The 24,840-nt window shown below is 30.2% G+C and overlaps 1 protein-coding gene across 4 annotated transcripts in view; it reads left to right on the top strand.

The window, feature by feature from the left end:
• Positions 1–356: 356 nt before the first annotated feature.
• The window catches only part of Csgalnact (Chondroitin sulfate N-acetylgalactosaminyltransferase), a 109,053-nt gene continuing 84,569 nt past the window's right edge, over positions 357–24,840 (top strand). For 3 of the 4 annotated variants that reach the window (XM_088192169.1, XM_088192168.1, XM_088192167.1), the window contains exon 1: positions 374–791. The gene's annotated coding sequence lies outside the window, so the exon portion shown is untranslated. Of the gene's footprint in view, positions 792–24,840 lie in introns of all 4 variants that reach the window. The other variant, XM_088192170.1, reaches the window with a different exon arrangement.

Genomic DNA, 24,840 nt, shown 5'->3' with positions numbered 1-24,840 from the left:
AAGTTATAGACTTTGACCCAAAAAAATACAATTCACATATGTTCACATTTTGATTCACATATTGAAACCGTTTGTGATCAGAAATCGGTAAGTTATTTATTAGACACAGGTGTTGCTTTCAGTGTAAATTTTATTTAAATAATTTTTATAACATACAACATTAATAAGTAATTTTTATCTATATATTAAATTTACATTTAATGCCATGAATTGCTTTGTAAAATTTAATTAAATAAATAAAAATAATAAATATAAAAATTAAAAAAAATTATTCGCATGTATCAATGCGAGCTTTTGGTTGAGCTTTCGCGCATGCGCAAAATTCCAAAAGCTTCGACGCGAGTGAACTGGCCGTCAGACCGGTGCCAAACGCCAAGAGGAAAACTGGCGTCGTCGGGCGTCGTTTTTCGCCAGTTTTCCGTCGCGTTTTCTCAAGGACACGTATCCTGATGGCACATGGCAAGCTGAAAGACGAAGGACGCTCTTGTAGGAGTCGTGCCAGCCATAGTTATCGTGTGAAAGCTCCCTTAGGCTACGACACAATCCCTTGTGCTTATACCTCTTAAACGTCAAATCCTCACGTATTTAATCCACACAACATGTGTATATAAAATAAATACAAACAAACATTCAAATATAACAAATGAAAAATAATAATAAAATAAATCACTTCGCCTAATAATAATTAAACAGTGTTAGTCGGAAGCTGTGCTATTTTACTTCATCGTCATGTGCGACTGTTTGATAACAACATATGATTCGTCTATGATGCTACTTCGACTTTGAATAAGGTATTTATAAATATTTATTTTGAAATCAATGTATTGTAATGCAAACGATTACATTAACATAAATATAACGCAAGTTTATATTGCCACACATTGTGTTTTATTATATAATAAATATTTGTTTTAGCGATTTCGTTTTGACTGTTTAGAATTTATATTTTTTTCTACACGTATATTCTTCAATATAAAGCTTTTTTATATATATATATATACATTTTACGTTAAATTTAATATAATGCATTTGTTTGCATTACATATTTTTTTTATATAAAAAACATAAGTAGGTTTGATGTAATGTAATATAAAACATTATGCAAACTTGAAGCAAGATAAATATTTGCTAGATTTTAAATTAATTTTATTTAAATTATCAAGAGGATATTTGAGCGTTTGTAAATATTATATGTGTATATATTACATTTATGTATACATAGCATTTCGAAGTTTTTGCTTGTAATTCAATATCTAAAACACGAAATGTGTGGATTGTATTTATATTTTATGTAAAAATAAGTACAGTTTAAAAAATATATATTAATAAAATTGTCACATGTTCCTTAGAAGAACTAATAACATTTTTAATTAGTGCTCTAAATTCATATTTACATATGTGTATTATTGATTTTTAATTCATTTAAAAAAATTCAATCTGACATTTATTAGGTGCACTAGCTATAATTATGCCACACAAGAGCCACAATAATTATTTTATAATTGTTTATTTATACTATACTGTAATTTACCTTGTATTTAAAAAGAATCATTTTTATTGTAATAATATACACCATATAGATTACAAATCATTTTGAAACAGTACTTATATATAATTTATCTCAATAGAAAATCAAATAATACGTATTTGCCTGCTTCAAATTTATTTATAGGGGTGTTTTGTATAAGCCATAAAGAGTAGTCTAACCATGTATTCGTAACTAATTTTATGTATGGAAGTGTAACAATATTTTCTTAATGATTCTAGAGTAATTGAGAAATGTATTTGGGTATTTACGGGTTGGTATTTTTTTAACAAAATTTATGTGTAGGATTATATAGAATAAGCATACAGACATATATTAAATTTTATAAAAATAGATCTGTATAGTACATATCGCATTTATTGCGTAAGAAAGAAGTTCCATTAAAAAGCTCTCCAATTCAGGGTTATTGTGCTTTTTGAGTGCGGAATATAGGAACAATATGATTTTTAAAAGAGAATAAATTTATAAAGAATATGAATTTATTTGTGCATTAAAATATGCTATTATAGAATTGAATCTAGAACTAGATACGTATTTAGTGCAATAGAAACAAATAATTTGTTTTATAAATTTAATCAAAAGGGAATTGATTACTTATCATTTTTTAAAAAGCAACTAAACCGTGTACAAAAAAGGCAATTATTTTTATATAACAATCAGCAACTTATTTGCCTTTGATTAATTGTTTTTATTCAATTTGGTTTAATATACCATTATTTGCGACATAAAATGATATTGCCTCTAACCGTCTAATTGATATTTTTGATATCAATTTTTTAGATATATCTAATCTATAGATAAGATTATAAAACTAGAAGGAACAGATAAAGTAGTCCCTTTTAGGTGGTTGTCTTTGTTAGCAGGCTTGTGCGTTGTCCTTATACATACACATGTGTGTATCACGTCATTGTGCTATGGTGTTTGAGGGTGAGATTATCTGCAAAGTTCTGCCACGATAATGAAATTCACTTCCATTCGCCATTGTCAGTGACCCGAGCTTGTTATCACGGTTTTGGCGAATGCTCTGGTTGCGTCGGTCCATTTAGATTATTATGAATATCGGCCAATTTCTAGGGAAAAATGAAGACGACCAAGGGAAACGTGTCACAAATTCGTGAATGGGTTTTATCAGGCTTGTGATTCGAGAGGAGGTAAAGCTCGAGGGAGGCTGTGTCGCTTTTTCAAGCTGCCTGAATTGGCAGTCAACACAAGTCAGCATTTGTTCTGAGCATACTAGGCGTTCCGGTTAGTACCTACTACCACTGACTGTGCTATTTTTCGCTTCAGTGCAATGCAAAATTTCACACCCTGATTGCTCCAATGAAGAATTTATAGTGTACAGCAGAGGTGTCTAACCTTTTATTGAACCTTGACAAAAAATTGTCAAAGGCCGCATATCGAATTTAATATTTATTTACTATAGTGTAATCCATATCAATTTACTTTTTACATAAAAGATAATATTACAATATTTTAAATGTTTTTATCGACATCAGTGCAGCAGTATCTGGTTTAATTATGGAAATAGTACAAGCAATCATTTAACACATATAGTGAAATAAATATTTCAATCTCTAATAAAAAGATTATCTATTTAATAAATTGTATTGAAATAAATATTTGCCAAACATTCAGAATATCTTTAAACATATATCTAGAAGACTTATTATTGATATATATTTTTATTTATAATCGATTTTTACAGATTAGGTTTTCCTAGATTGTCCTAATCTGACGGATAAATATCGTAATAAATAATTAAAATTAAATCGAGCTAGGTAGTGCACAGTGATATATATTTATTATAAGCTGAAATAATAGTTTATATTCAATAAAATATGTCATTGATTTACAGACGATAATTCTATGTACATCTTTCCAAAACATTGGGCTAATGCATGGCATGATGCATTGGAAAATTTGTAATGCAATAAATATATGAATATGTCTATATCTTCTTGATTCTTAAAATGTTTGTCCGTAATTTAAATCACCATCATAGCAATATTCATCAAATCTATTCAGTAAGCTGATTGAATGTGCATATGTTTGTCTGTGTGTTCACTCTCTATACAATGTTACCCTTTGACTGATCTAAATCAAATTGAGTGAAGTTATTCTATAGGTCTTCTCAAAACATTCACCTAGGCACCTCTTACCTATCCTTATCCACCAACTCTCCTACTCAAATGTAAATGTGTACATTATTAAAAAAATCTGGTTTAATTTTTGCTAATTTACACTACTAAATTAGGTGAATTTAAGTAGCACTCTTTTATAAAAAACATTTTTATTTAACAGTAAATGTTTTTTAAATTTAAATATGTATTATAAAAAGATGCAAAGGGTAATTAATGTTATTTTATTACCGATAGATGTTATTAAAATAAATATATATTTATGTAACTATATTTCTAATTGCTCATTACGAGCAATTAATTAAAAAATATTTTAATTAATTATTCTTTCATTCGATAATAATAGATAAGGAAAATATTTTTTAATTAGTAAGAAGCTTGTTTCCCATGACGTCATTGTGTATATTACGCATTCATTTTCATCGGATTTCTCCAGCATCTAATAATGGGTTTTGATTTTTCGCGTCTTTGAAATGCGTCACGAGAAAATGTTATTTTAAGTACATGTAAACTAAACCCGCAGCTTAGCAAAGAAAACATATACATATTTACATATAAACACTTGTTTTATAATTCTTGGCAAAACGATATATTGATTGATGTTGAGAAATTTAACCGCTATATATGTTTGATATTAAGTTTAGGGATTGGATCTCATCGGTTAGGAATTTAATCTCGATTCTGAAGTTTCTCGGGCATTGTCGCGGTTTGTCTTGTCACTCAGAATATATCCAAGAGTTTAGAAGAAGAAGAACTCAACAAGTGACGCATTGAACATCGACGCGTTTGACATGCAGTGAATAAGGTCGGAGCTTTTTGCCTTTGGAGGAGAGCTTTCCCAATTCGAACGAATTGTCGAAACTTCCCGACGGAGGCACTCACGGTTATTGCTTCTTCCCCATGTCTTTGCATGAGAGGGGGCGGGTTGGAAAAGAAAGGCTTTGTCAATTCGTTATCTCTCGCAGTCAACGTACGCTTCATTACTTTTACGAGCGCTACTCTTGCTTTTTTCAATTTTTCTTTCGTCGAATGTTTGCACTTGATGTTTGTCCGGGGAATATTTGGGAGATTCGTCGGACGCTTTTTTTAATGAGAGCGGTGCGGGGAAAAATAAGGGAGAAATTATTGCGCTCTTTCTATGTATACATATATAGAATAACGCTGCCATTGTCGCGTATAAAGCGTGGCATTTTCACGGTCCTGCTAACGCTCAAACTTTCCACGACAATCTGTCAAAGTCAAAGAGGCGTCTTTTTCTATTTTCCGTTTCGTTTGAATTTGTTTTTGCGGCTCTGTGACAGTTCGCAGATGTGAAAATAATATAAAAACATCTACCCCCGGTTCAAAATTAGGCATTATAACGGATATACCTTATATTCCAACCATTCATAGCATTAGGCGTACTTTATCATTTCAAAAAAATAATAAATTATTTCTGTTTACTTTTAATATGAAATGGATGCTGAAATAAAATTTTCATGCTAATTTTGATTAAATTTAAATAACGTATCGTATATTTTTTTGCTTTTTATATTTATTATTATTACAAATCTGACTATCATGACTTTTCAGGTTTCCCTATTGCGTCATGATGACCATAAATATGTCAAATGTAGTGACGTTGCTGGAATATCTTAGTTTATAGAGACGGTCCTAAATATAATATTAATATTATGTATCTATTTTATTGATCTTTAACGTTAGATAAGAATCGTATTCTGTTAAATTTAATATGGACAACAACCACTTCTTCTATAGAATTATTTTTAAAGACCTGTGAAAAATCACCGAAGGGGTAAACTATTATTTTTATAATTGGGCGCCATAAATTACAAACTGTACGATCTTGAGAATAACTGAGTTAAACCATCTGAGCAACCGCAGTACAATTTATTTTTATTTTTGAGGCCTAGTCGAAAGCCTTCTAAAAATCCGTATATACAACATCTTTATGATTATGATATGATCTATTCATTGACATATTTGTGAACCGTGCCATGCCTTAAAATGATTAGATAGTTAAATTAACTAGATTAGTATTTCGATGTAAAATAATGTATGGTATATCATATTTCCCTTCTGGCATACCTTTGTACTCTAGTCTCTATTGCTCCAAGTGGGATTTTATTTCAAAGGCTTTATCTCAAATAGGGTTTAGTATATATTTCAGCACTCGCTTTGCCTGTGATCTTGCTGCACTCGTAGCTCTATTATATGTTATGAAATAGAGCTCTGCAAAGGAATTTCAAAAGGCAAACCGAGGCTCAAAAGAATATACCTGTGATTTATATGACGCTCACGTCGCTCTCGCCCTGTTCCACTTTGACGCTCTAGAAATTGGGTCACCGTACACTTTGGGGTAATCAAAGAGTGGCGTTACTCGAGCATTCGCTAAATTAAATTAATCACCATTAATTTGTTACACAAAACTAAATAAACATGATATTGCATAATAATTATAACGTCAATACTCATTCAATTGTATAGTTTGTGTTACGTCAGATTATGACGTCAATCGTAGCTGTATTAAGCGATTTAAATTATAAAATACTCTGACATAGATAATTCTTTACAATAAGACTCGCTACAAATATGATATAACTTGATAAATTTATATTGATTTAACATATGCTAAAAGTTTATTTGTTGCATCAACAAAAAAGTGGAAGGACACCCATTGCTATTGAATACCACTTTTAAAAAAATAAAGCAAAAAATGTAGGATTGTATACCGTTATAAATACCAGACATTTTCGCCCCATTGTCATATCCTTGACCTTTGGATGTTTGAAATATCTGGTCCATCTTGCATTCAATTTTTTCTTTAAGTACACCTCCTATATTTATATATTTAGTAGCAATTATTTCTTCACATTCTATGTTTTCTCGACCCTCGACTGGTGGTGTTTGTATTATGTGTGATATTGGAAGTACTCGCTAGCCAATTTTATAATTGTGCTCCATGGTTTTGAGTCATTTTTTTCCATAGTCTCCTTCTTCTTTTATGTTTAGCACCACTAGGTTTTCTCGATACGATTTGTTCTTCTAAAAATAGATAATTACATAAATTAATTATTTCGCTTAAAAACAACAAATTACGTAATACAAAAATTACTTTTTATAGAATCTTTGGAAGTCGAAACAAAGCACGAAAAAAATACTTCAGGTTACTAATATAATAAACATTTATCAATACTCATATTATGCAAACTACTCAATAAGTGAAGATGTAATAAGAAAGTAAATCAATTAATTTGCTCAAAAAATATTAATTAAAATATAAAAAAAACGAAATACAAAAAAACACTTTGAGTTAATAATATATGTAAATAATATGTCGTTACTCATGTTCACTTATCCCCTTCTCTTGAATCACGTGTGTATTATTATATATGTATTATGTATTTTTGCTCAGTTGCACTTTGATACCATAAAAAAAAATGGTCACCCTATATCATCCACCATTTTTCGCTGCCCCTACTTAGACAAAATTTAACGTAGGTACATCGTAACTTTTCCGCAAAACACAAAAGGATTTTAATTACACGAATAAATAAATATATTATTATTATTTATTCTTAAAAAAATATAAAGCAAATTTTTTTAATTAAATTTGTTATTGCTTGAATTTCGCATTTTTTTATTTAAAATTCTAGCAAAAGCTGCAATAATATTTTTTTTCGTGATACTTTTTAAATATTTATTGTCAGAAATGTAGAAAATAAATTCTTCATTTAATATCACATTTGTAAAACAGTAATTACCTTTTTTCTTTTTTCTTTCACCCTGTGTGCATGGGGTGGTATATAGAGCGAATCAAACGCGCATATGGTGCAGCAATTCGTACGGCGATTAATGGAGCCGAAGCTTTCAAAAGCTGTAACGTATCGTTGATGAGTTTCGTGTAATTTGCGAAGCTCGTTCGGTCGTGCTGTGTTTGTGTGAAAAGCTGCGGGAAAATATTCCCGATGCATTTTCGAGTTCATTATTGACTGTGATACCAAAAACAAATAGTGGATACATATGTGGAATTGCAACATTTTCAACATTTTTGGAAGAATTGATGACCTAATAAATAAAGCTTTATTAAAATAACGTACCAATTTAGTCGATAAATTCTTGCTAATTTATATTTATTTTTTTACTTTAATCAATGATATCTGAGTTAAATGTATCAGCTTCTTTCGTGTTTTATTTTTAGTTAAATCGTATAATTTTAACCTTGAATTCTGTTAGTTAGTTTCATCTGTTAAGACCTATGATTATAATAAATGCTTTCCTACTATTTCTTAAGAATTTCTTAAGAAAAATATCAAATCGAGAAATTTGCTTATATTTAGAGTATTTTTTATAATAAAATATTATTTTATAAATATGTTTTACAACCGCAGCGTATTTTTTTTATCACTGCATAAGAAAAAGTAGATGTATCAGATGTTTGAAAATATGAGCGCTTTTTCGGAAGCTTTAAGAAGTATTTGAATGGCAAAAAATAGAAATACTTTAATTCCCTTCATACTTGCTTAGGTAATCTAAAAACTGTATTGATAATCAGATGTAAAAAAACCGCTCTATGTAGTATTTGACAAATTGCAAAAATCTACGGGGACTTTCCACAGAGTAACGCCATAAAATTTTCGTTTCGGCTATTTAATTTTCGTTTTTCTAATCCAAAGAGGTTTTTTTATCTTTATCTTGTTCGAAATTTAAAAAACGCATAGTAGCAACAGCTGCTTTTGACAATTTTCTCTACTATACAAATAGGAGCTCAAAATTTTTTTGTAACTCGACGCTCTTTTACCAATCGAAGTAGAATGATCCGCTCTGGTCCTTCGATTATTCGGGTCAATTGTAATAAATCATCATCCTATTTTTTGTATTCTTCAACAATAATTAAATTATCTGTTTATCAATAATATAAAGACATATATATTATAATCACATAATATATATTATATTACATATTTTTTTTATTTATCGATTTATTTTGAGAAAATCGATAATTGTATTTTCTATAAAAATGAAAAACATCGAGAAATCAGGTTTTTTAATTGTTACATAAAGCCGACCAAAAGAGAAACATTTATTTTTAGTCAATTTCTGTCATCTTAAATTTATCTTGTGAAATACATTTTTGAGAAAAAATTGAAAATTATAATTTTTAATTCCTCTAGAATTCTCTGAAAATATTTATTGTTCTTAAAAATAAAATATATATGAATTTTGAGAAATAGTAGATTTATTCTATTTAATTTACAGCTGCATTCAGAGCAGGTAGTACAAAAAGTGACAAATATTTTAGATTAAATCGAAAACTTGTTTGACAATATAAGCATAGTAATATCAGACATTTTGTTTCGACTTCTTGAATATTTGCCAATAATTTCAAAATTCATTATATTAATTATATTATCAAGTCTTCGGCAAGAATCAATCTTTTAACAATAAATTAGTTTGTTGTCGTTTATTTTGTCAAATACAAGGGTAAATTATACATGATTGAAAGTGACCTTTAATTATAAATAATGATTAATTAAATGTAATTATTATTTAATTGTATGTTTTAACAAATGTTTCGCCATTCGTCGTGTTCGTTTATATTTTAATCATTAAGTATACTATAATTTACATGCCAAAATAATGCACCTAATTTTTGTAAATGAAATCAGTCAAAAGATTTTCGAGAGTTATTGAGAAATTTGGATAATATTTTGAACTCTTGAAAAATAGAAAGCATTAAGAAGTGAGAAAAACTACTTATTCAGAATTGAGGTCGCTTGAATCGAAAAGGCAAATCGTATGTATATGTACATACATATGTTATAGCTTTTAAAACTCAGTAGATTTAAATTTCTCAGTAGCATAATATAAATATAAAACTCTTTTATTTCATGCCGTGTAATCTACTCGGATTCTTATTTATCCATTATCTTGCTAATTGAGTAAAATAAAATAAGCGTGCTGCAACTGGCATTAAAGTTTGAATCGAGAATAAATCTAATTTTTGTCTAAAAAGTCCGTAACTAAATTTATACTAAGGGTATGGACAAGTCTTTGACCACGGAGCCATTCCGAGTCGGCAGCAGAGCCATCCGAATTTCACTGCGCGACAAATTCTTCAAAAGTTTTCTCCAAACTATCGCTAGAGTGTACCATTCCCGAGACAAAATACCAAAAGGACATACTTTGCGAACAATAGTATGACTTTGGAACAGTATTATAAATATGTACCACAATAATTAATTAGTTTTCTGTTATTGTAATGTTTGCTAGTTCAATATTTTTCAGGCAATGTGATTTCAAAGTGAAAATTTCGTTAAAGTCTAGCAACATTAGCACTATGCCCCATATGTAAATTTAGTTTATATGACGAATTTTGTCGAGATCGACCGTCCGGTGGCTTAGTGGTCAAAATAGCCAACATCGGGCGCTGCCAGCTGGGTATTGTTTACCTTTCATCAGGCTTACGTGTACAGCGTGATCGTTGACCACTAACATGGATTTTGGACTGGAACTGTTTCCACACAACATACAGATCCGATAAAGCGCAACATACGACATCCGACAACACAGTTGTATGTGTATCGATGCATATGTTGTACAGTGTGGATATATACATATATAATATGTATATAGAACACAAACTTTTGCGAGATTGTTCGGCACGAAATGCACGGTTTTTCATCACTTTTGAAATAAACTCTATTGTTGGCTCAGCTTCAATGTAGATTAATGGGAGTAGAAAATATTTTACTTATATTTAATGATCCATTAATAAGTTTACATTTGAAACTGTATTTTTCAGTTTCACTATAAAGAAAATTTTACCAATTCTGAGTGCATTACAAATACAGATTCTTTAATTATTTTAATATTAGCCAAATTATCAATAAGTTCTACATTTTTACCATTGTGTAATGGAACTACGATGAATAAAAAATATTAAATGTTATATGATATCTAGAGAGCATGAGCTTTGATAAAAATATTATAAAAAGTTTAAATATGTATTTAGTTCTACATATAATTTAACTTTATTTTTGCCATATTGTTTGATAATTAATGATAGCTAATGTTTCAAAAATTAACTTTGTTTAAAAATTCTATTGTACTTCTTCCCACGTAGACGGCCACAAAAAAGTAAATTATGATATTTTTCTGTATGAGATAAGATAATACGCTTATGAATTATTTGTAACAAAACTTACAAAATTAATCTAAATTTATGAGTAAAAAAAATGTTTATTTTTTGTTATCATAAGTTGTATTTTTAATTTCGTATTATAATATAATATGTAATAATAAAAAGTTTCAAAGTTGATAATAAAAAAATATATTCTCTCGCACAAAATCCCTTGAAATAACATCGTATTTTGAGACATAGTTTGAAATTTTTCGCTCAGCACTAGAAATAATAATACACCTACATTTTCGGTATGAAACGAAAAGTTTCGCCACGCACGCTATGGAAATATCGTAAAAAGCTCGGCTGCGGTCAGAGCTTTTGCACGAGCTTTTGCAATATACGACGCGCTTATTAAACTTTATATTTACGGTAAACGATATAGAGCGCCGATCGGACAACTTTCGGCAATCTTTAGAAATCGCCTCGTATCTTTTTTACCAACTTGAATTGAAACATTATACCCCGTGGGAATATATGTAAGAATATAAAAATATAGTCTATAGTTTTTTTATTATTTATTTATTATATAAATATTAATATATTTTTGCGAAATAACAAAGTTAATAAATATCAAACCGTTAATCTTTGCGTAATAAGACGATGTTTTCCATCTGTGAGACTGTATTATTATTTTTTTGCTAAGCATTTCACGCCTATTGTGTTGTTTGTATTATGTAGTGTTTTCGTTGTTTCCTTGATGTTAAATAATTTATTTTGCCGCTTGAAATATTGTCATAAAGCACGGAAATATCCGATCTAATGTTACTTATGAATATTTCATATTTTTCCCGCTTTTCTCCGCTGGGCCTCCTTTGTCATAATGATATTTGACGTAAAATGTTCTTTGTTTTGTGGTTAATATGTTTGTCATGCAGTCGTAAAAAGCATATGTTGAGCATACGTAAGCGAGCTTTTGCCGAATGTTTCAAAAGGGAGGCGCGTGGTGGGGGAACTGGGGTCAAATAAGACTTATTTGTCACCGGGATATGCTGAGGGAAAAATGAAAAGAATATTGCATGTTCACGACGAAAACATGGCCAGATAATTACGTTCAATATTTGTATGTAAAATTGCAGATATAAATTAAATTTGTTTGAAGTTCTGTATTATTATTTGATAAAGTAAAATTCAAGTTTGATTTTATCATAATTTTCTATAAATTAGTATCATAACTAGTTTTTTTCATTTAAGACTTCTTATATATTTTTATGAAAAACAAATACGTAAATATATATTCCTAACAAATATATAAATAAAAACTATCCAATGTTTAAATAATCGTTATGATCTAATGATCAATTTTAAATAGCTCTCAACTAATTTTTAAAATATTTAAACATTTCTTAGATGAGATGAAAATAAAATAGTTTATAAATATTATTTATTTTAGTACGCTCAGGATAAGGATGCCGGTTTGTTATTGTGTGCGTGTACATGTATATGAGAGGGAGAAGCGATGTAGCTTGTACTTCGTTGTCTCGCTTTCTCTTTTAAGGACAGTCGCTGATTCGTCAACGCTGGTATTCGTCATTAAAGTGCAGTGTGGCACAGAAGTTCGATCTTCTCTAGTGATTTATTTTAAATAATTTTGTGTTGATATTGGTTTAACCCAGATATGCCCACTGTCCCATGGGTAGGTCACTAAACTCGTGCCACTGTTTTTTATTTATAAATTAAATTTTAAGAGAACAAAATTTCTTGGGCATATCTGGCTTAATTGATATCAAGGCTTCAAATATATACTGTAAGTTATTCGTTTTCTTACCCGTGGATTAAAATATTTTAATTATTTTTTCATTAATCCGTACGTTGTTGGTTTTTTTACACTATTCTCTGTAAGGATTAAAAAAGTTATTATTCTTATCGTTCGCAAATGATAATTTTTTAATTTCTTCAATAGACTCTAATGATTTAATAGAGTCGTCGAGCCATTAAACAAAATTTTCTGCGAATAATTTCTTTCCCCATTTTATATCTTTTTGCTTTTGAAGAATAGCTAAAGACTATTCTTTTTTTGACTAGTGAAAGATTTTGAATTTTGCAAATATTTAATTAATGACATTAATGTCTGGTTTCATTAATTATATAATATATGATTAATTGTCCGTTGAAATTTCCAACTTAGCTCAGATGTATGTATGTTAAATAAACATATATTTTCTTTTAAAATAAAAAAATTAAATATTCTGAGCGAAATGGTTTTGAGCCACACAATTCACGCACACAATAACAAACCGGAATCCTTATTCCGAGCGTACTTCTACAAAATAAAAATAAATACAAAATATATGATTACTGCACGTTACCATATAGACATTATATTTAGCTAGGCTGCTATAAAAGTTCAAATTTTACATATATTTGTAGATGAGAATTATATATCAACTGTACTATTTTTTAGTATCTGAAATTTTTTCCCCTAAGCCAATTTTCTGAGCTTTATAAGAAAGCTCTTTGCTTGGAGAAAAAGTACGTTTCTGTTTTTTGAATAAAATTCATTTGACAAACAATACATTTTTAAAATGCAAACTTGCATTGTTTGAGCTTTTGTATGGTACATTAAATACATCGGCTTACATAATTTTCTTTCTTCCTAGACTAACGATCTTGTCGGGCTTATAAATTAACCACCTTTTTATACAACAACTGGACCACTGGCAAGCCTTTTAGCCTAATTTACAGGCATGGAAATCCAGATATGATGCTAATAAATCTTATACCTTTAAACGTCTACTTCAAAAAGGGGCTTATTTGTTCAAATGGGACGCCACAGATCAAATAAAAGAACATATGAATCAGAAATATTGTAAGTGTCTGTCGCAAATGGCTTAGGAAAGGATAACACATGCATTCAGGATTGCCATCTAAACGGCCATTTATAATCTGCTTTAGCGGGTAATATGTTTAACAAAAACTACCTAATGGCTACACTTTTGTAATTGACCATACCACTGAAAAGAACAAAAAACAAAATTTTCTATGAAAGGAGCGATACAGGAACGCGGCCAAACAACGATGATTTCATTAAACTCTTCACGGATACTCCATTAGACCCTTTTACTGACATTTACAATTCTTGGGAGCGTATTAAAGTCTTGGGAGCGTATTCCTCTTCCTGCCTGCCCGTCTGAATTATGTGACTAATTGTTACATATTTTATATGGATGATTTGAGACAGTTCTGGCCACTTTTAGCGTTCGTTAGCAAAAGTGTAAAATAACAATAGTATTTTTGAGACAAGGTAAAAAATGTTGTCTACCGCACATCATTTCACACTAAAGGGTAGTTTTTTGTGATATTAATGGGTGATTACTAGTGATTAACGTCTCGGGATGAATGTGTTAATAATTGGTATGTGTAATATTGACAATAATGTTGTACTACTATCTCACTTTTGAGATCAGTTGTTATTTCTTTTAATTTGTTTGAAATGATCGTTACAATGACCTCGTAGTTAATCGTACAGGTGGTTGCAACCTCCAGCCAGCATCTCTATTAATATTAGGATAAGATGCAACTAATTTGTGACACTAATAGCAAAAAAACAAGGCCTACTTATTAGATAATCTTATATATAAATAATATATTTATTCCTCTATTTCTTACCAATTATGTTTTAGGGAATTTTGGGCACGTGAAGATGTCAAAACAGTCATAGCAATTACTGCGCCATTTAGGACTAATTATACTATTCCAAAAATATCGTGCCCTACAATTTCTTTATAAAAGTTAACCCAATCACTCTTTTTCTTCACTATATATGTACATATGTATGTATGTGAATAATGTTTTTTCGCTCTTCCACATGCATATTGAATTTCATTCTGACATGATAAAAAATTATTTTTCTCTACCGAAATATAGGAAGAAAAATCAGACAGGTTATTTTACGTCCGGAATTTCGCAGTTACGAAACTACGGTTGGCTTTAGCTTTTTTTATCGAAAGCAGTCACTTGAGCACGATCGTAAGAAAAAACGATAAGCTGTCGAAAATCCTACTCGAAGAGTTATTCGAGAGCGTCTCTCTTCCGATAGATTTTAAATCGATAGAAATTCGAGCCACGTTTATTTATGTTAAATTTTTTAACGAAGCATTTTGATACTACGAGCGTTTAATAATATGATGAAATACGATACAGTCTGTAGGAATAAAAATAAATTCTGAGCAAAATCTGGAATTACCTACAACCCAATTCGGTATTGTGTCAAATAATAAAGGTTCCTGAAATCGAATTTATTACGCAATCAAATTACAGACGGGGGTCTTTCGGATATTTTTTATGAAGAAAATGTTGACCTTTGTAAATCACCGGGTTTCTTAAGGTCGGTTATTAAGATTGCGTCCCTCGAGTGAACCCGCATGCTTACTCAGTGGGTTAGGAAAGTTCACGAGCTGATTTTTACGAGAATATAACTAGCATTTTTTTATAATATAAAAAAATATTTACACTGGCAAATTTAGTGTTCTATTATATAGAATAATACTTTTAACTACAGTTATGATATATTTCTTTTCCCATAAATAATAAATTTTATGTTTTTATTATCTTTCTAAATTAAATTGTGTAAAATGCACCATTTTTTTAATTTCAATTCTTCCAAGATATATTTGTATCATTTGAATCTTAAAATAAACACTGAATTTCACTGTGGGTCTTTTTATATCATTTATTAAACCCTTGGCTATATTAACTTTATTTAATATCTGTTGTAGTCCATATACGTATTATCTGAACTGACGATCAAGTCATCAGTATAGCGTTTAAAGATTTAAATCTGAATTCTCTTTGTTTATCAGTGGCAAACTTTGCAATAAAAGACACGCATGTATATTGTTTACAGTATAATTTACTATAACGTAGCTTTGGGTCATAGAAATTAGAGGGTCCAAATTAATTTCGAGACATAAATGTTGGGCGTTGGGGGAAGGCAAAATTTTCCATTCGGCGTGCGAAAAGTCAGCGACAAAAGGGTCGCATTGTTTACCTGGAGAAAACAAAGTTTCGCCGGCATTTTTCGTGTTATTGCCCCTAGACTACATCACGTATTCAGCATTTACATACATGGACCAAGACCGCGCTGCCGTTTCCTCTGCGGGATCGTCCCTTTCCCGCTTTCAACCCCTTGACACCCACATGCCCTCACCCCATCGCTGCTAAGAAACGCCACCACCCAACCCCCGCGTAAGTATTGAACTTTGGGCAATAGATTTTGCACCACCTGTTATTGCCAGCTTGTAGATATCTAAGCGGCAGAACTATACGATGACATATTTATTTATATAATATCCAGCCCAAGCCTATACCACCTGTTTCTTATTATGAGTTTAATTGAATTACTGGTTTATGTCTTACTTTATTATTTTTAACGGTTTTTAATTAAATCACATGACAATGTTATCATATACAGATCTGCTTTTTTAATATATTTTTATTAATTAGCTATATATTTTAGATAACAATCAATCTTAAAATAATTATTCAGATAAATCTAAAGAGCCAGTGTATTTTAAAATTTAAAACAAATCATATTTTCTAATCATCCAGTAGGCGTATATTATCCTATGTATATAATACGAACGAACAACTACTCAGATTTTCATCAACAATGCTAAATCTTAAAAGGAAACAGCGATTCATCTTGAAAAAATATTGCACGAGCTTTGTTTTTCTTCGCTTTCATAAAGCTATTTTATCGTCTTGAGAGGAGAGAAAACTTTGAAGGTGTACTGGGTGCAGTTTTCAAAGTTTTTAATAGTAACAGGGTTTTTCCAAGTAAATCTTAGCATAAAAATTCATTTGCACTCGCTTTTGTCGCCTTTGCTCACTTTCTTAAAAGCTTATATGTCATTTTATTTTAATATAGTATTTTGCACCATTGCATCAATAACAAGATTTAAATATCTACATATTAAATTGGTAATAACCTGTACAAACAATTGTTTGCTTAATTTACATATACAATTTTGAAATCCAGGTATTTCATGTATACATATATAACATGATATGTGAGAATTATATGACTCTAGAAGCAATACCAGAAATATCCTTTTTTATGACAACATTCATTAGACATATTATTCGAGTTATTTAAGCAATCGTAGACAGTTTGTAACCTATGGTGGAAGATTGTCAAAATAATATTTTACCCCTTCGGGGGTTCCTCAAGGATCCAATCTGGGACCTCTGCTTTTTGTGTTATTTATTAATGACATAAATATAGCAATTAAAAATTCTAGTTTTCTTCTGTACGCAGATGATTTAAAATTATATAAATGCATTCGATCTGTTGTGGACTCCTTCTCTCTACAAAATGATTTAGACTCTCTTTTGGAGATGGGCTTCCATTAACCGTCTGCCCTTTAGTGTCGGAAAGTGCCATACTGTGTCATTTCTCGATCCCGTTCGCCATCAGCTTATTTCTACCATTTCGGTGGTAACATTTTGACTAGAGAAACTTCCACTAAAGATCTCGGAATCACTTTCAAGAGCAAATGGATAAAATACACATACACGACGTCTGTGATAAATCTTCCAAGATGCTCGGCTTTGTTATGAGGAATGCCTTTCACTTTGACGATCCGTCAGTTATTCGTATCCTCTATGACACCTTAGTTCGTAGCATTCTTGAATCGGGATCTATAATTTGAAATCCCCGAATAGCCAAATATTCCCTTTTAGTGGAAAAAATTAAAAAAAGGTATTTAAGATACCATTACAAAAGGACATTTGGTTATTATCCGTACTTATATCCCAGCGCCTTTCTTTTAGGAGCGTTGGGATATGAAAGCTGTATGTCACTAAGCATTTTTTCAAATTACTAAAAGATGCTATCGACAATCCAGCTATTCTCGAGGAATTCCAGTTTTGGGTTCCGGAACATTTTCGAGAATCACGATCGAGACCTCCGTTAGGCTAGGACATCCGCACTTGCCGACTCGCCTATAGCTGTGGCCATCCGGCTCCTTAATACGCTGGCATTACATATTGACTTATTTAATGCTAGCTACGAGGATCTGATCCAGTTTGTATCATTTCATTTTGATATTTTATAATTTTTTGTTATGTTTAAGTATTGTTATATTTATGTATATATACGTTTTTTTATGTTTTATAAATTTAAAATTTGTTTTCGACCATCGTGGCGCATTGGGGTAACCTGTAGGCCACGATGGTCTTAATTTAATTTAAAAATAAAATAAAATAAAAAATACCTTTTGAAATCGAACATTTTTTATATTTATACTTTAGTTTCAATTGAATATTATAACAAGACAAATTAGAGCTTTTTAGTAATTTTAAGCTGTTGCTGATTATTTGCTTTGATCAAAATAAAACGAGTTCAATGAAGCCTACTTCATTTACAAATACGTTAATATTAAATATAGTTGTGTAAATTTTTTATGTATTTTTCAATTTTATTATAATTATTTATATAAATTATTTAGTTTAAATAAAGCAATATTTACTATTTCGAATAAAACGTATTATAGATTTCAATATATTTCAGATTCAGCAAAGCAATATAAACACTAATGAGCTTTTTAATGAATTATTTACAGTTTTTAATTGTAAGATAAAAAATATTTAATATTTGGTTATGTATTTATATTGCTAATTTATGTACATATAATAAAAAATGTAAAAGTTAAACAAGGTTTGGAATTTCTATTTAGAATTATACACAAATATTTTAAGTTCTTATTACATTTTTAGCATACTACAGTTAAATTTAAATTTATCCAGTAATTAATCATAAACTTGGACATAAAAATGCATACGCAGAAAGATGAATACAATCACAGAAATTAACTAAATTTTTCATGATTATATTGTATTTTCTTTCTATACTATATATATATTATATTAGAGAGGTTAGAAAAACATGCCTTATTGTAGGCGGGCTGTTTGTTTGACAAGTCCGAAAAAAACGATTATATATTGTAGATAAAGTTTGATATTTTTCATTGCGTATGAGAGTTTTATAATACATTATAAAAGAGTAGCAATCAATCACAACAAGTATTGTTTTTTTTAGAGAATTATTTTCTCAAAATATATGCAGAATTTCTCGATCTGAAAATCCACCAATAAACTCTATCTTTAAATAAATCTAAATCGTTGTACTAACATTTGATCTTTCAGTTTAGTGTAAGTGTTCTTTATAGCATCCACAAAATTCTTTCTAACGTCGTCGATTTTCTCATGAATTATCGTCCTGACGGCTTCGATGGTCCTAGCGTCTTACACAAAAATAGTAGCGTTATACACTTCGTCTTCGCCGTAAGTGATATCTTTTGGCGAAGAACGTATTATCCATCAACTTTGTGATAAGATGCAACAGTGACAAAATATCCGCAATTAAAAAATATGTAATTTTGATTGTATGTGGTGGTTTATATCCGCTAAAATTCACCCATTTATTGACTATTTATATAATGGACCAATTATAATAGATAATAATGAACCAAAGCCAATAATAAAAATGGTGTGGTGTATTATAAGATTAGACTTGTAATGCCATTGAATTGCCATACTCGAGCTTTACAAATCCGTTACTGGTTCCGACAACGGAAATTGAGTTTTTATCTACGTTGATTTTTAATAAGAATCCCTCATCAAAGGCATCCGCCTTTAAAAATCAACGGGAATGGAAATAGAACTGGACACGAATGAAAGTCGATGCAAGATATCGCGGTAAATAGCCGCTACCGTGCATTATGGTTTTTAAATGTTTTTCATTTCTAAAGAAATGAGAATTCTCATTATCTCGAGAATTTTCGAATATTTTTTAAACGTTAAAAAAGCAATAAAGCAAAAATTTTAACACAAACAATTTGTCCCTTTGAATTATAATATTTATTATGAAAATACTATCTTGAAAGTAGGTGCTTTTGAAGGCAATGTTCCGCTTCTTTTATTTCTTGTATGTATAAAAAAGGAATACATTAATACATACATTTCAAACAACTGTAGTTTAGTTCAGATTCATTATTTAAAGTCAGTTTTTATTTTTTTATACATATATCCTTGCAATGATTTTTTCCAGCGTCGAGCCTCTCAAGGAGAACGGGCCTCGGGAATTTGTCCCTTCCCCTGTACATTTTATATATAATACTTATCTAATATGATTAACTATCAAAATATCAATTAGCCATATCGAATTAAATAAAAAAATTAACCTAATATAGTTACTTAAGAAACATCCTGTGTATAAATATATGCATAAATGTAACGCGTTTGAATAATAAATATCCATCTTCAAACGCTTCTTGCGCAATCTGATCTGAAAATCCTCCGGCAGCCCTTTATGCTCAAAATAAATTCAGATCTCGTTGAGGGCTTTATTGAAAGGGTATAAATTTCGTTTTGGGCGTAGGGTGTGGTGTGCAGGCAGGCGTTTTGCGCGACATTCATCGCATGTTTCGAGGATGTAATTCCCCGGCTCGGTATCAAATAGCCATTGAGCTCGGCGGTTAGGCCAACGGTGCAGGTATATCGACTTTCTGTGGCATATGAGAAAACTTTGCCAATTTCGAGCTGGCGGATGGCAAGATTTCGAATTGCCGCTTCGTAAAGTTGGCCCCCGTTAAATGGTGGGAATAACCTACTTTTAGTGTGCGGCGGGGTCCGACGAGACCCCTGTTCCCGTAACGTACGATCGGATTCTTTGTCTGGGATTTTGAGCCTGAAAGTAAATTCAGAAGAAGCGATTTGTATGGTTCACGTGGAAACGATTTTTCTGAATCTATACAAAATTTGGTATAGTATAATAACATTCGCTTAATGTCAAACAATATTTTTTTTAATCACGCAAATTTCATGCGTATTGTTTCAGTATCACGCGTGAGAAAAAAACACGATTTGATTATTGTACGCAATGTCTCCAAGTCGTATTGAAGATCGGGTTAAATTCTTGAGAATTTGAGTGATTGTTTTTACTGCATCTAGTCGGGCAATAGCAATATAAAGCAACTGGCTTCTCGGGCTTTTAAAAAAAAATTGCTTTTATAATTATGTACACTTTATCGTTTTAACTCTATAGTATCTATATATAGGAAATTCATTGATGATTACCACAAACTTAAAATGTATTGTGGATATAAATATCAAGCGATTTGAGTTGAAATCTACGCTAGCAAAAACTAATTACAAAGTATTAAGTGTAAATTATTATGATTAGTATTAAAAAATAAAATACTACTTTAAATCTGTTTCATGTACAAAAAAAATGAAACATTAACATTAATAATGTAACACAAATTTATCTTTGTTAATCACTTAACCAATATCAATTTTTGATTGTATAAACATTTATTCAAAGTATTTTAAAGGTAAAAAAATATTATTCACAATGAAAATAAAATATATTATATGTATTTGGGAATATTCCATTTTTTTAATCACTTAACCGATACTCTTTGTTTCAATAGCTATTGATAATGGTTTAAGCAATACTTGTTAATTGTTAAAAGTGGTTTAAATCAAATTTGATTTGAAAATGAAGTACTTTGTTTGACTAGCAATTTGTTTTTCAGTTCTAGTGTAGATAATGATTTTTTGCTAATCGAAGTACATAATTAAGTGACTCAATAAAAATCTATTTTATATTAAGTTTATATTAGTATAATTTTTAATTTATACAAGCAGCTTTAAAAACTTACAATATTATTTTATTACTTGTCGCTTTACTTATATTTATATTTATGTTATAATATCAGTTTGTTTTTAACAGTATTTATTATATATATGATAATACTAAAATAAGTGTCGCTTTTTTTAATTTAAGTTTTAGCAGTCAATCTTGCTTTGGGCGTTGCTATTAAAGTCTATCTTTTCTTTATTATAAATTTTTCGAGAAGTTTTATAAAGCATTTTTTATTATATAAAATTAAATTTGTACGAATGTTTTTAAAAGGTTTACAACTACTGTCCTTTTTATAACGTTGCATAAGTAATGACAAGTTCATGACCAATATGCATACTTCTTGAAAGGTTTTAATTTTTTACATATTTGTATTATTATGACATGAGTGATGTTCAGTAAGTTACCTCTGCTGTATTTAAAAAGCTCTGCTCCGGCACTTCTTTTTAGTTGAAAAAAATATGAGGCATGTATAAATTAAAGGTTTTCAAACTTTATGGGAAACATCCCAATATATCATGTGCTATTGCACCAGTTATGTCAACGGTGAATTTTAATATTCTATCATACAGCAGTTCAATAGCTTATTTATGATAGACTTTTATTGCAGTTTTTTGGAACAATAGGAATTTTTCTCAACAAAAACTCACCCTTAGCTATTATTATATAATACTAAATGGCTTAAAAAGTTAGCCTTTGCTGCAGATATCATGAGCTTTCTTAACGAATTTAAATTAAAACTAAAAGGAAAAACAGTGCTCATATGAGTCGTTGATTTTAAAAGTGAGACAAGTCCATTTTGTTAAAAAAAGAGCTAATTTTCATGAGAAATTATCTTAAAATTTCTGTTTTTAATCAATTCACAATCATATCTATAAATAGCAGTGTAAATTTTATAAGTAATTCATTTTGGTAAATGATAATAATTGTTTATTGATGCACATTTAATATATTTAAAGAAAGAGTGATCAATGAAAAAAATAGAGTAGATTTTCATGGTAGAATAGAAGGTTCCTCCAGGAAAACCAGAGGAAAAAGCAAAACGCGTGAAGGAACACATCGAGAGTTTTCCTAAATCAGATAGCCATTATTCAAGGTCTCACAATATAAATAAAGGGTATTTAAACTTTGAATTGAATATAAGAAAAATGTACAATTTATACGTTGATAAATGTAAGCAAAAGAAAATTTATGGGAATATTTTTAACAACGAATTTAATTTTCATTTTCATCATCTACATAAAGTCAATTCCCAAAAGTGCGATTCGCTCAATATGCAAATTAAGACGTCATGCAATATTGAAGTAATAACAAATCTTATGAAAAAACATTTTAAAAGATGCCGAACTAGCTAAAAAATACTAATAAGAAGATAAAGCGCTAGCCTCAAAAAACCCAGAAAACTATTTTGCATTTACATTTAATTTGCAAAAATCACTACTATGCCCTAAACTGGCAGTTTTATTATTATTATTTAGTCTTTTTATGGCTCTCACATCCTTGAATGTTGGTTCATCAATCGCTTCTTGAGTATAAGCCGAGATCATCTGTTGATGATTTTTTTCTCTTTTTATATTCAAAAATCAGTAGATTATCTGCTTAATCATCTTTATAGTTTTGATTACTTGATGTTGCAATAATTTTTGTTTAAATAATTTTAATACAGAAATGATAAGTTTGCAATAAAAGTACTATAAAGTGTTGTTTATTTTAACCATTGAAAGGTGAAATGTTTAATTATTTTAAATTTCATCTCGATCCAACATATCAGCTTTGGGTGATTGATGACAGCGCGCGCCCCATACACGTATCGTAATTGAATTTGATCAATTTTCGGACAAAAGGCACAGACGAAAGGCGGACGAGTCCAAATATGAAAATTGGAAAACGCGTCGGCGGGCCGTGAAAACAAAAAAATAAACAAGAAAGAATTTTCATTTATTCAATTTTAGGCACATCAATCATTGGCTGCTTCCGAAGCGGAAGATAATAAATGCGAAATAACGAGTCAAAAGGGAGCGAGAGAGAATCGGCGTGTGATTGAACTGGGGGCTGATGATGAAGTCAAGGAAATCGGTTTCCGAGTAGTCACGTCATCGGGTTTATTTCCTGTTTTGCGAAATGTTCTACTATATAATCATTTCCTTGTATATTGAGAGTGGTGACTTTGATGAGTTTTCTGTGTGTGGTTATTTCACTATACAGTAATTAATTATTACTAAGAACTAGACCTTAAATTAGGTTTGAACAACTGATGGTTTAGATTAATTCAGCTGAGCTAAACGATTGATGCTGACTAGTACATAGCTGCAGTTAGTTGTAGTAGACATTAGAGAATATATATATGTAAGCAGATATAAAGCTCACTGTGTATACAATTTTTTTTAAATAAATCAATAGTTTATCAGACTCAGGTGATGATCGATTTTCAGGTCGAAAGTAGGTCGTCACGTCGTCGATCTTTTTTTCTAGTTTTGTGAAATGTTCTAGTCGGCGTGATAATTTCTGTGCAGGAGAACACGAGAGCATCCATCATGTGAGCGCACACGTAAAGTAGGTCAAGAGGCTTTAGACGGTACTGTGTCTTGGCGCCTGCTTGAAAGTTTTACATCGTTTACCAGTATGGTGTGAGCTTTTGCGTGTCTGTGTTGTGTATTCATACATATACGATGAGCTATCCATGTACATAATATAGCAATCATAATGTATAATTTCGAACTGTGCAATGAATTGCAGTTGTTAGGTACGTCACATAAAAGATTCCGATTTTACGCTACTCTATTCTACAAATGAAATTAATTTACCTTAAATATATAAACAGCTAGCTTTCATATTTGCCTTCGCTTTCTTGGCAATAAACCAGTGGTCACCTAACATATCCTTTCACACAATGAAATACAGCTGTTTCTTGTGATTTATTTAAGTCCAGATGTTCATGAAGCGCTTATATAAATATTTTAAAAATTTTAATTCAGTGTATACATTATTTGCGTTAACACAGTCAGTTTGAGAGCTTTCCGTTTCATCATTATTCATAATTGAGAAAGAGATGGCAAGTTTGGGTTTACGCCCCTTAGCTCTGAAGTAAAGCCAACTTTATATTTATATTTTGGCCAGTGCACATATCGTTATAAGCGAAAACATGTTTTTGAGTTGTCACATTTGGCTACTTCTTGTGATCCTCTGGATGCAGTTGGTTCATCCTAAGTATACATATGAATTTCATTATTATGCAAATTGTGAAAACCTTGATTTAAAACATACATGTTTCGTTTACTATGAAACAAAAACTGTCAGTTTAGGGCATAGTAGTGATTTTTGCAAA

The sequence above is a fragment of the Plectrocnemia conspersa genome, unplaced genomic scaffold, assembly GCF_051122295.1.
Source record: "Plectrocnemia conspersa isolate PC_06_02 unplaced genomic scaffold, ASM5112229v1 ptg000009l, whole genome shotgun sequence".
Taxonomy (NCBI): Eukaryota; Metazoa; Arthropoda; class Insecta; order Trichoptera; family Polycentropodidae; genus Plectrocnemia; species Plectrocnemia conspersa.
The sequence above is the reverse complement of the archived record's forward strand: the minus strand, read 5'-3'. Positions and strand labels throughout refer to the sequence as shown.